At 40.0% G+C, this 11,947-nt stretch overlaps 1 long non-coding RNA gene across 1 annotated transcript; it reads left to right on the forward strand.

Moving 5' to 3' along the window:
• Nucleotides 1-10,141: 10,141 nt before the first annotated feature.
• LOC118741640 lies at nt 10,142-11,435 on the forward strand. Its single transcript, XR_004993311.1, has 3 exons — nt 10,142-10,496; nt 10,548-10,989; nt 11,058-11,435. It is a non-coding gene; the product is annotated as an uncharacterized LOC118741640 (long non-coding RNA).
• Nucleotides 11,436-11,947: the final 512 nt, after the last annotated feature.

Consider the following 11,947-nt stretch of genomic DNA (forward strand, 5'->3'; position numbering starts at 1 on the left):
ATTAATTTTAAGCTGTTCCATTGTGCCCAGTACGCCTTTGCGATGGGGCTTTCCGCTGCCATTTGCTCCTTAGTTGGCCTCCTGTCTACCTCCAGTCCATGCATCAAAAGCTCCAGATCTGGATCTTCCTGCTGACACTTCCGTAGCTGTTCTTCCTTCCACTCTTCCGCTGGTGTTATTGTCGTTAGACGGACGTCTATAATGTCCTCTTTTCCCTCAGCTTTTGAGCAGTGTTTACATTCCAGGCTACATGGTCGGCGGGACATGGCATCAGCATTACCGTGGACACTTCCCTTGCGGTGCTCAATAGCGAAGTCATAACTTTGCAGTCTCTCAATCCACCGAGCTAGCTGTCCTTCTGGATTCTTAAACTGTAGTAGCCACTTCAGCGCTGCATGGTCCGTTCGAACTCGGAAACGTTGCCCATAGAGGTACTTGTGGAAATGTTTGACGCAGTCCACCAACGCTAGTAGTTCTCTCCGAGTTACGCAGTAGTTCCTCTCTGGTTTTCCAATCGACCGGCTATAGTAGGCAACTACCTTCTCCTTCCCATTAATTACCTGCGACAGTACGCCTCCTATGGCATAACCACTAGCATCCGTATCCAAAATAAACGTTGCACCTGGAACGGGATACGCTAGCATAGGTGCAGTACATAGTCGTTCCTTCAGGGTCTGGAAAGCCTCCTCCTGCTCCTTGTTCCACTCGAAGGCTCTATTTTTCCTAGTGAGCTCGTGGAGGCTATTAGCAACGCTGGCGAAATTCGGAACAAATCGGCGGTAGTAGGTGCATAGCCCAAGAAAACTTCGTAGTTCGTGCAGGTTCCTAGGTCTTGGCCAATCCTTTACTGTTTCTATCTTTTCCTTCGCAGTACAGATGCCCTCCGTTGTCACCTTGTGCCCTAAGTAGTTCACCTCCTTCCTGAACAGTGAGCATTTTTTAGGACTTAGCTTCAGACCAGCGCCAGCTATCCTCTGGAAAACTTCTTCCAAATTGTTCAGGTGTTCCTCAAAGCTTTTACCCAATACGATAATGTCGTCTAGATACACCAAACATGTTTTCCAATGCAGTCCTTTGAGCACATGGTCCATAAGTCGTTCAAAAGTGGCAGGAGCGTTGCATAATCCAAAGGGCATCACCGTGAATTGCCACAGACCATCTCCAACGCTGAAAGCTGTCTTCTCCTTGTCCTCGTCACTTACCTCCACCTGCCAATAACCGCTCTTAAGGTCGAGTGTTGAGAACCACTTTGTTCCAGTCAACGAGTCCAGAGTGTCATCGATCCTGGGAAGAGGATAGCTGTCCTTTTTCGTCACATCGTTTAGTTTCCGGTAGTCTACGCAGAACCGCATTTGACCATCCTTCTTCTTCACAAGTACTACCGGCGAACTCCATGGACTCGCTGATGGTTCAATCACACCACTCTCGCTCATTTCGTTTATTATTTGGCTAACAGTTTCACGTTTGGCAAGTGGAACACTCCGAGGAGCTTGACGGATTGGCCTTGCATCGCCAGTATCAATGCGATGTTTCACAACGTTAGTCCTGCCTGGTTTGTCGCCATCCTTGTCGAATATGTTGCAGTATCTTCGGAGAAGTTCCTTAGCCTTGTGCTGGTATTTTTCTTCCAACCCTTCCGTCCATGCATTAATGTCTTCCGCAATGTCATTCTCGCCAATGGAATCGCTTTCAGGTAACTTTTCGCAGTTGAAGATTGCCTCTACCTCTCGACATTGCCCCAGTACAGTTCCTCTTCGGAGTTTGACTGGTGACTTGAACTCATTGAGCACTCGAACTGGGATGCGTCCATCCTTTTGCGTCTTAGCCAAGGTTTTACCAATAAGTACGTCCGGTGTAGAATTTTGTGTTTCTTCAACAACCCACAATTTGTTTGTCCCACAATCTCCATCAATCTTTGCCCACACAACTGCTTCTGACTTCGGTGGAATCTGCTCGCTTTCCTCTAGGATCACTCGCTTGCTGCTGTATGGACCATCATACCCAAACCGAAGGGGCACTTCCATGTTGTTATACGTCATAATCCTGTTCTTCATGTTGATCTTCATACCTTGATCAAGCATGAAGTCTAATCCAATTATGACTTCATCCATAATCGCCGCGACTATGAACTTGTGTAACACCGTCACATTCCCTATTGCGACTTTGCATGTCGCGGGTGTCCTCACCAGTTGCTGTCCTCAACCTTGCTCCAGCTAATGGCCTTACCTCTTTAGTGACCAAATCAGATCGAATGATGGAATGTGATGCGCCCGTATCCACAGTTAGTACTCGCTCATGTCCGTCCACATATCCACCAACAGTAACGTTGCTCGCTTTTCTGCCAATTCGCGAGACGGAGATTATGGAGCATTCAATTGCGGGAGCCAGCGCGCGCCCCTTGCTGCTGGCTCGTTTTAGTTTAACGACTGATTGGAGTTGGTTTCGTCTCCTTCAGCCCTGCGTTTGCGTCCTGCTGAATTGTTGTGACCATTGGAACTTGCGCTGCAATCGCGGGCGAAGTGGCCTGACTTTCCACATTTAAAACATTTGCCAGAACCATGCTTTTTCTCGCCCAGCAGTTGGATAATCTTCTTCAGCATTTCATTTGTCTCTTCCGGTGCTTCCACTTCCACACGATGTGCTTTGTAGGCGGTCTACTTAGGAGCGCCGCCGTTTCACGCGTCTGAGCATACGAGACGGTTTCAGCAAATGTTGCCTTTGGATTCGCGTACGTCTCTCGCTTGGTATACATGTCCCGCATTCCGTTGATGAACCTCTGGATTTTTACTCTTTCAAGGTGCTCACCAGATGCGTTTCCAATTGCCAAATGAGCCAGCCTTTCAATCTCAGAGGCGAATTCCTGTAAAGTCTCGTTGGATTTCTGGCAGCGATTCTCCAGCTCCATCTGGTAAATCTGTCTCCTGTGCTCGCTACCATAACGTCTTTCCACTGCACCCATTAACGCATCGTAACTGTTCCTTTCACAATCAGGAATAGTCTGCAAGATTTCCGCTGCAGGTCCTTTTAATGCAACGAACAATGTAGCGGATTTATCCTCCATGCTGTCTTCTCAAACTGGAGCTTAAAGACTTGGAAAGGAATCGTGCGGTCAAAGGACGGAGTCTTTACCTTGGGCGCGCTGGTCGAAGAAGGTGGGCGATTCAACTGCATATCTCGGAGGCGACCTTCCAACTCTTCTACCTTAGCCTCGACTTTCTCCTGTCTCTCTTCAAGTTTGTCCTGTATTTGTGTAATTTTTTCATCCTGTGCTTCCAGCTGTGATGATATGCGTGCCTCCTGTGCCTGTAGCTGAGTTTCTAACCGGGATGACACCTGCGCTGATACCTCGGAAGATATACGTGTTTCCAAGGCTTGCATCTGTGAGGAAACGTCTGACGACAACTGCGACCTCTGTTCCTGCATCATCTGTGACATGGCAGCCAATAACGTGTTCATGTCCATACCTGTTGATGAACAAGGAGCATTTTGCTGTTCTTCAACCTTCCCGGATGTCTGTTGCACATCCTTTGACGAACATGCAGCCTCATCCTTCTGTTCGTCCTTTGCGGATGTATCGTCGGGATTACCTTGGAAGTCGTATTTGTCCACGTCGATGCCTTCAGCTTCCATAGCCTCTCGCAACCGGGATAACAATTCCACTTTTCTTCCGGAGGTGGCCAAATTACGCTTTTCCAACTCCTGTTTCATCTTCTCAATTTTTAAGTCCTGAATTTTCGCCATTTTTAGTAGTTCCTCCTTCGGGATTTATTTAACAATCCCACTTCTGACACCAATTGTTACGATTATCCTCGAAACCTTGAGGGATTTCCCAAATATACTCGGGCTCGTATCGCTGGATTGTTAAATAAATGCTAACGATGACCAAATTGTAGTACAATTAACTTTATTGTACAACAAACAATTTACAATAACTTGCTATTGCTACTTGCTAATACAGTAAAAAACACTTTACAATACTTGTTAAAGCAATAACAACGCTTTACTACTTGTTAACACAATTAAACTTATAGCTTGCTTATTCGCCACTCAATTCTGCGCTCACTTTACTTGTAGCTTGCTGACTTTTAACTAACTCACCTCGAGGTGGCGGCGCCCTTATATACCTGCGCTGGCACTTATGGCAACTCTAGAACATTCTGAAGTTTATCGCTCATTCTCTTTCGCTCGCTGTTCGCAGTGTTCATCCAACTTGACGTTTCTCTTTGTGGAACATTCTACGTCATTCTTCGAACATTCTGCCTATTTCTCGTTGTTCGCTTTGTGTTGACGCAGTATTCGCCACAATAGGTATTTTTACTTGAATATCATTTTTGTATGAAGTAATATCGTTTAAAGATTTCGTGCGAGAAGCCATTCGCACCTCAGCGTAAATGCTTCAATATAAACAATGAAAGGAGTATGTTGCCACATGGGCCAAACAATATAAAAAATTTAAATATAATGCTGCTGAACACCTTTCTGCGTAGGCGTAGAATTCTCCTTTCTGTGTTGCCAAAGAAAAGGGGATGAAAACCTTTTCGGCCGCGCTTAGGGATTATAACCCTCACTACGTAGAACTCTCCTTTCTGTGTTGCCAAAGAAAAGGGGATGAACACTTTTTGCAGAGAACACCTTTCTGCGTAGGCGGCCTTGGACCGCGCTTATGGATCATAACCCTCACTACGTAGAATTCTCTTTTCTGTGTTGCCAAAGAAAAGGGGCTGAACACCTTTTGCAGAGAACACCTTTTTGCGTAGGCGGCCTTCGGCCACGCTTATGGATTATAACCCTCACTACGTAGAATTCTCCTTTCTGTGTTGCTTTAGAAAAGGGGCTGTACACCTTTTGCAGAGAACACCTTTCTGCGTAGGCGGCTTTCGGCCGTACTTAGTGATTATAACCATGGGCGTAGCCAGGTAGGGGAAGGGGGGTACTCGAGCCACCCCCCCTAACTTTCAAATTTTCCTTATATATATATAAAATAGTACCCTGAAATGCCAGCTTAATAGGGTCGAGCCCCCGCCCTAAATTTCATTCTGGCTACGCCGATGATTATAACCCTCACTACGTAGAATCGAGGAACGTAGATAACATGAAGGGACAATTCGTGATATGTTATGGGAGCGCTGTTCCATGGCAATCGCCGAAGTTTTTTGTTGGTGATTCCCTCAAAATAGGCTCAGCGCGTCCATCAAATAACCCTAGGAGAATTGTGGAAATATATATGTACGTATGTATGAAATTTTTTTTGATACTTGCCCAACCAGTCCGGCGAATGGATGGGGATGTCATGGAGCGGCAGGAACATCGCACATGGTTAGTGGTCAATAGGAAGATGAGCATAGAATTTAGTCAGTAGTAAATATGTAAATGGGCGCGTTCAGAAGGCGCAACTGCTCAGAAACTGTTGCGATTTCACCTTCTGAACGCGTAGTTGTGGATTTGTGATCAGCACAACAGTTGCGATTTCGGCGCCATTTTTTCCATCATATTATTTTTCTGTTCACTTGGGACAACATGTTGTGTTTATACTTTGACAGTTCACATTAAACAATTGAAATAATTATATTGAAATTAAATTTGTATTTTTTTCGAAATCTCGTTCACTCGTACAGCAGCTACAGCAGCTAAAGCTTATCAACTAACTTAAGTTCGCCAGCTAAGAAAAAACAACGCCGGCGCGAGGTCATTAGTAGATCGGCGCGGATATTTCGTTGACAGTTTTCGTTTTGTATCTTATTAAAACCCATGAACCTAGGGTTGCCAGACGTACTGCTTTTGGAAGTAAACGTACTCCTTTTTATTGCAATGTACTCCCTTGTACTCCCAAAAAAAATATCTGGAAATGTACTCCTTTATTAACTTTGTACTTCTTTTGTACTCCTTTTTCCAGCTAGTAATATTTATCATATACAGGGTGTAAAATAATACCTGTTGCACTGTTTTTTTTTTTTTGAAAATAAAAGGGGCCTTTATAGATTTTGCGAAAAAGTGGTTTATTGTTAATTATCCTCAAATTTTACTTCAATTTTATTAATTTGTTTTTAAATTTTAACCTTCATTTGGGTTTACCGGCGGTAAACACTTTGGGAGAAAAGCGCAAGTCTTCGTCGGTTACTTTATTACATATCTTCTGTAACCATAGGCTAATTCCCCCATTTGGGTCCTTTATTCTCCGTCTTTTGTCCAACATAAGGCCTCATACTCAGCAATCGAAAAGACTCGAAACTGGCGACTAGGAAGGCATTCATTCGACTAACCCTATACAGTTTTTTTTCTTTTTTTTTTATACAAAATCTAAGAAAAAATACACCTGAAAAAGAGGTTCGTGCCGCATGCAAATGCAAATCAGGATTAAAATTTTAAAACCAATTAATAAAATTAAAGTAAAGTATTTACAAAGCTAACAAAAAAAACACAAAATCTATAAAGAACCCTTTTATTTTTCAAAAAACCTGTGCGACAGGTATTATTTTGCGCGCTGTACTTTGCCATTCATATTGTGGCAAACACTACTTAGTAAGCAAAGTTAAGTGTGATAGTGAAAAGGTGTAAGCATAGCCTTAGGGGCAGGGCGCTCGGGTATAAAAATCAGAAAAATAATAAATTAATTATAAGGCTTCAATTAAAAAAATGGTCATACATTCAGGAAGAGTCTGGAATTCTTTCGTAGTTTTTAGTTTTTTAGTTGGGGAAACTTTCCTATAAGGGCGGTCATTGAGAACCGAATTCTACGCAAAAATACTGTGGACGCAAGTGAAAATTGTGTCTTTTGGCAATTTTTCTAAGGGGTCCCGCATGAGCCCTAGGTGGTCGGGAGTAACATTTTTGTCAATAGGGGTTCATGCCCTCTCCAAAAAGGTCGGAAAAGGTGCCACGTCCACTCCCCCTTCGATCATCATCTCTTTAACAATCGTCCCTATTGGAAAGCCAACCCATATAGTTATTTATTTTTCACATTTATTGTTGCTTTGAAAAAGATTTCGAAGATATCTTTGTTTGTAAATAATTAATGGTAATTTGTAACAATAAATTGCACAAAAAATTAAAAAAAATTGTACCCCTTTTTTATGTCATGTACTGCTGTTTTTCTATCGAAAATATAAATGTACTCCTTTCTCCGTTTCAAAATCTGGCAAGCCTACATGAACCAATTAGAACAGATCTGACCGGTTGAGAAGCAGCCATTTGTAATAGCAATTGAGAAAAAAGTGTGTGACGTTCGTAATTTTGAAGTTTGCTATTTATGTTTTGTTTCTTTCTTTATGTGTATTTTTTCGGTGGTTTATTTCAGTGATTTTTTGTGGAAATGTAATTAAAATGAAGTGCGTGGTGATTGGATGCAAAAACACGCACAAAAATAAGGTAATTCTCTAGGGTGGGGTAACAACCCCTAAAAAAGGTGCGGAAAAGTCGGGAGGGGTACCAAACGACGCGTTTCGCCCCCCCTAATAACAATCCGGAGGGGGGGAGATAATATTATTAACCATTTAAAAGTTATGAACAAAAAACTTTTGTTAAATTTCGTTGTTTTCTATGAGCAATTACCACGTCAAAAATGCACCAAATCACCAGTTTCCACTTTTAAAACACTACTAAAACGTTTCCGGTTATTATTTTATGCAAACCAAATCATTTATTCACTTTTATTTTATATATTTCGTTAATAAAACAGAGTAAACAAACTTTGCGCCTGCTAAAATTATTATAACCTCAAATCGCTGGTATTGCCACTTTATTTCACATTTCATTTGCGCTATTATACTCAGTTTACACTATACACTATACACTTCTTCTTCTTCTTTTTACTTTCATCTAAATAAGATATTGTAACCAAAACATAATAGCAAATTTCGCTATACCCTCGCCCGATTTTTTATTAAAAATTTTCATTATTTATCGAAGTATTGATTTTTATGGAAAAAGCGCCGCAGGCGAAAATTTTTAATAAAAAATCGCGCGATTTTTTATTAAAAATTTTCATTATTTATCGAAGTATTGATTTTTATGGAAAAAGCGACGCAGGCGAAAATTTTTAATAAAAAATCGCGCGATTTTTTATTAAAAATTTTCATTATTTATATATATATTAAACGAAAGAAGATACCGAAAGGCATTGAACAGTGCACACATCTCATAAGGAAAAGTGAATTATTACGAAATACTAATACAGTGGCAGCACTATAGCTATTTTGGAATCTCGCGTTTCGGCTCGCAAAGATTGTCAACTTCTTTTTAATAACAAAATAATCTATCTTATACTATGTCTCCATTGAGAGATTTATCCATTAAGATTTAATAAATCCAGTTGCTAAATGACAACCGTCTCCATTACCACAACGAGACGTTCACATTTTTAAATATTTGACGTTTGCTTATGTATGATTTTATAAATACAGTTGCGGACATTGATATACAGGCAGATAAAAGGAAGGTGCCGAGCGGAATTTCATTATATGAATTCTGAATAATATTGGCTTCTTATTCGTGGTAAATATGTATGTAAAATATATAGTTTGGAAAGTGTAAAGAATGGTACCATATTCCGAATCATTTTCCCGAATTTAAGAAAAATTATCAAAACGGCAAAAAACATTTGCGGAAAGAAAAATTTTTGTAGAACTCTCTTATTCATAGGAGGGAACCGAAAATCCAATCGTGGGCCTTTGGCATATCATGAAAACGAACTGAGTTCTAGAGGATGTGCGGTGCAATGTTATCGAAGCAGAACCATTACCGAAATTTATAAATTTTTTGTCGCAGCGCGTAAATGACTTATAGAAAGCGGAGAAGACTCTGCATGATATTACTATAAAACATTTCTTCTAAATTTTTAGTTTTTAAAATAATATTTTCTTAATTTATTACAACCAAAGTTATGTAAATATGTATTACTAATTTTCCTCCCAAACTAACAAAAATATAATAATCCCTAAAAATACGAAAATTCATGTTTTTATGATAGGTTAGATTTCAATGTCCTCAACTGTATATTGAAAACACAAATGTCATTTGACTTATGGCATGTGAATTTGTGGTTGCCACATCCAACAAATTGTACTTATTGATCAATATTATTGAAGATTTGACGAAGATTTAACTTAAATCTACTGCCTTTCGAGATTTAATTTTATATGGTAAATCTCAAAAGATTTAACGTCAAATCTCGTCAGAGGGCTAAATCTTCATTAAATCTCACAATGGAGACATAGTATTAGTTGATAAAACTATGTGTTTCTTTAATAAATAAGTTAAATTATATATTTTAATAGTGTTTACAAAGTGAGAACAGGTGATTTAGTGAATCTTTGTCGGTGTAATTGCCCATAGAAAACAACGAAATTTAACAAAAGTTTTTTGTTCATAACTTTTAAATGGTTAATAATATTAGTTACCCCCCTCCGGATTGTTATTAGGGGGGCCGAAACGCGTCGTTTGGTACCCCTCCCGACTTTTCCGCACCTTTTTTAGGGGTTGTTACCCCACCCTAGAGAATTACCAAAAATAATAAATTGGTTAGCACAAACATGTGCACAACATTGCTGGCATTTTTTCTTTATGCTTCGTCTTCATGGGCGTAGCCAGGTAGGGGCAAGGGGGTGCTTAACTTTCAAATTTTCCTTATATATATATAAAATAGTACCCTGAAATGCCAGCTTAATAGGGTCGGTAGGTAACTGTATAGGCCGGTCCACATAGAACTTCCGCGTTGGCTTTGGCGTTGGCGTTGGTTTGACAGAACGCACGTTAAAAGTTGCTTGCTACAATGAACGCTTGGCAGCGAATGCTTGGGCTACTAAATTAACATACTAACGACAAATAAATTAATATGTCATATCAATAATTGCATTAAAAACGATATTTCCTGCCCGCACTTGATTAAAAAGGAATAATATTTCACATAATTGTATTTATTTGCAACAGCTGATGAACGACGCATGCGAAAAGTTGAGAGTTGACCATCTTTTTACTTTGTGTTGGCGTGAACGTTGTCGAATTTTGGCTATGTGGACGGCTGCATTTGAATTCATGTATTCATAGTCAGCTGTTGAAGCGACGTCAACGCCAACGCAACGCCAAAGTTCTATGTGCACGGGCCTTATATGCTTTTAATTGCAGGTCAACAAGGCGAAACAAAGTTTAAGGGCCGGTTACTCAATGTCTGGTTAACACTAATCTCCGGTAAAACATCGTTATCGACGTTACCGACTCCATGTTATATGCATGGAGCCGAACACGTCGATAATGATGTTTAAACGGAGATTAGTGTTAACCACATATTGAGTAAACGGCCCTAAGTGGCATGGAAGAGCGTGAGCATGAGGAGTATAGAAAGCGAAAAGATAAGTTTCGTGGCCCGAAAATAAAAAAGAAGAGCTTGTGGTTAGATATTTTAAGCAAGATGAGGATGGCTGACGACACACTGGATCGCAAAATGCGAAATATGAAATGAACGTACAAAAATGTAAAGGACAACCGCTGCAAAAACAGTACAGGTGAGTGAAAGAAATTTGTATCAACTATGTTAGGTAATTAATATATTGCAGGCCGTGGTCGCGTTCTATGGGAATATTACGACTTACGAAATTTTTTCTACTGACCGCACTGTCAACTTCGGTCCTGTTGTTTCATCAATGGTGAACACTGACCAGACAACATCTCTCGACGAAAGTACTTCCATCATAGTCTCTTGCTTGGAAGCAGATACATCCAGCGCAAAATCTATGGATGACTGTCCACCTCCACCCAAAAAGTCTGCAGCTGCTAAACGGATGAGTTCCCTACAATACATGCGGAAACAACAAACGCAAACAGAGGAACGCAAATTAAAAATATTTGAGAGCATGAATGAGACCCTAAAAGAGACCAACAACCTTCTTAAAGATTGAAACGAATTGCTTCGGCATTTTATAAACATAGGTCTCGCAGCAGCAACAACAACATCAGCTGCAAAAACTTTGAAATAATTAAACGACTACATACCAAAAGGTAAGCGATTAACCTACCCCCCATCAAAAGTAATATTACTTCATTCTAAGATAGTTTTTAATTTTCAGGTGTTCCAAGACTGTTTAAAGTACACCAGAGTCCAGATTTGTGCAGCTAATTCCATTCCATTTTGAAATTATTCTATATAATTTATATACAAACGTATGCACAGCTATGTGAAAAAATAGGTTCATGACATTTTATCAGTTTTAGCGGTTTTTGTTTTGTTTGTTTAATGTTTGTTAATTTTTTATAAATGAACATTTCGAACTTTTTAGAAAAATTAGAACGGTCCGAAATATCTTCACAACAACTAATATTTTATTCAGAATTTTTAGAAAAATTGTGAGTATGCAGTTTTATAACCCATTATATTCTAGTATGACAAAGTGGAAGTTTAAGTTGCTAAGAATTAGCATTATTTTTGATATTTTTGTTTTTGCAGACGGTGTTAATGTCCGTCAGAACATGGTATTATTTAACTTTGTTCGCATAACAGTTGTTTGTAACAGCCAAAACGAATCGAGATAGATATGGACAAATGAATACATAAATGATCAGAATGAATGGAGAAGTCGATTAAGCCATGTCTGTCTGTCCGTCTGTCCGTGTACACGATAACTCGAGCAAAAATTATCCTCACACTTATGATGAAATGCTGTATCTCAGTATCCGCTTCACCAATCCTAAACTCGGTACGGGGCTAGGGTAGGGTCTATCTAAGAAATCTATTGAAACTCATCGATTTTGGGCAATAACCACGCCCACCTGCCATATAACGGTAATTTACAGAAACACGAAAACTGCGATAAATCAGTAACTACTGGAGCTAATTCACTTATGCCTTGGTTATAATGGACGGGGCGAATCGTAACAAATCGCGGCGAATTCGTAAGAATCTATTGATTTTAGATTGTTCCGTTTTACGTTTCGTTTACGTGCATTGTAACAATTTGCC

Source organism: Rhagoletis pomonella, unplaced genomic scaffold (genome assembly GCF_013731165.1).
Source record: "Rhagoletis pomonella isolate Grant_MI unplaced genomic scaffold, Rhpom_1.0 Rhpom_scaffold_00006, whole genome shotgun sequence".
Taxonomy (NCBI): Eukaryota; Metazoa; Arthropoda; class Insecta; order Diptera; family Tephritidae; genus Rhagoletis; species Rhagoletis pomonella.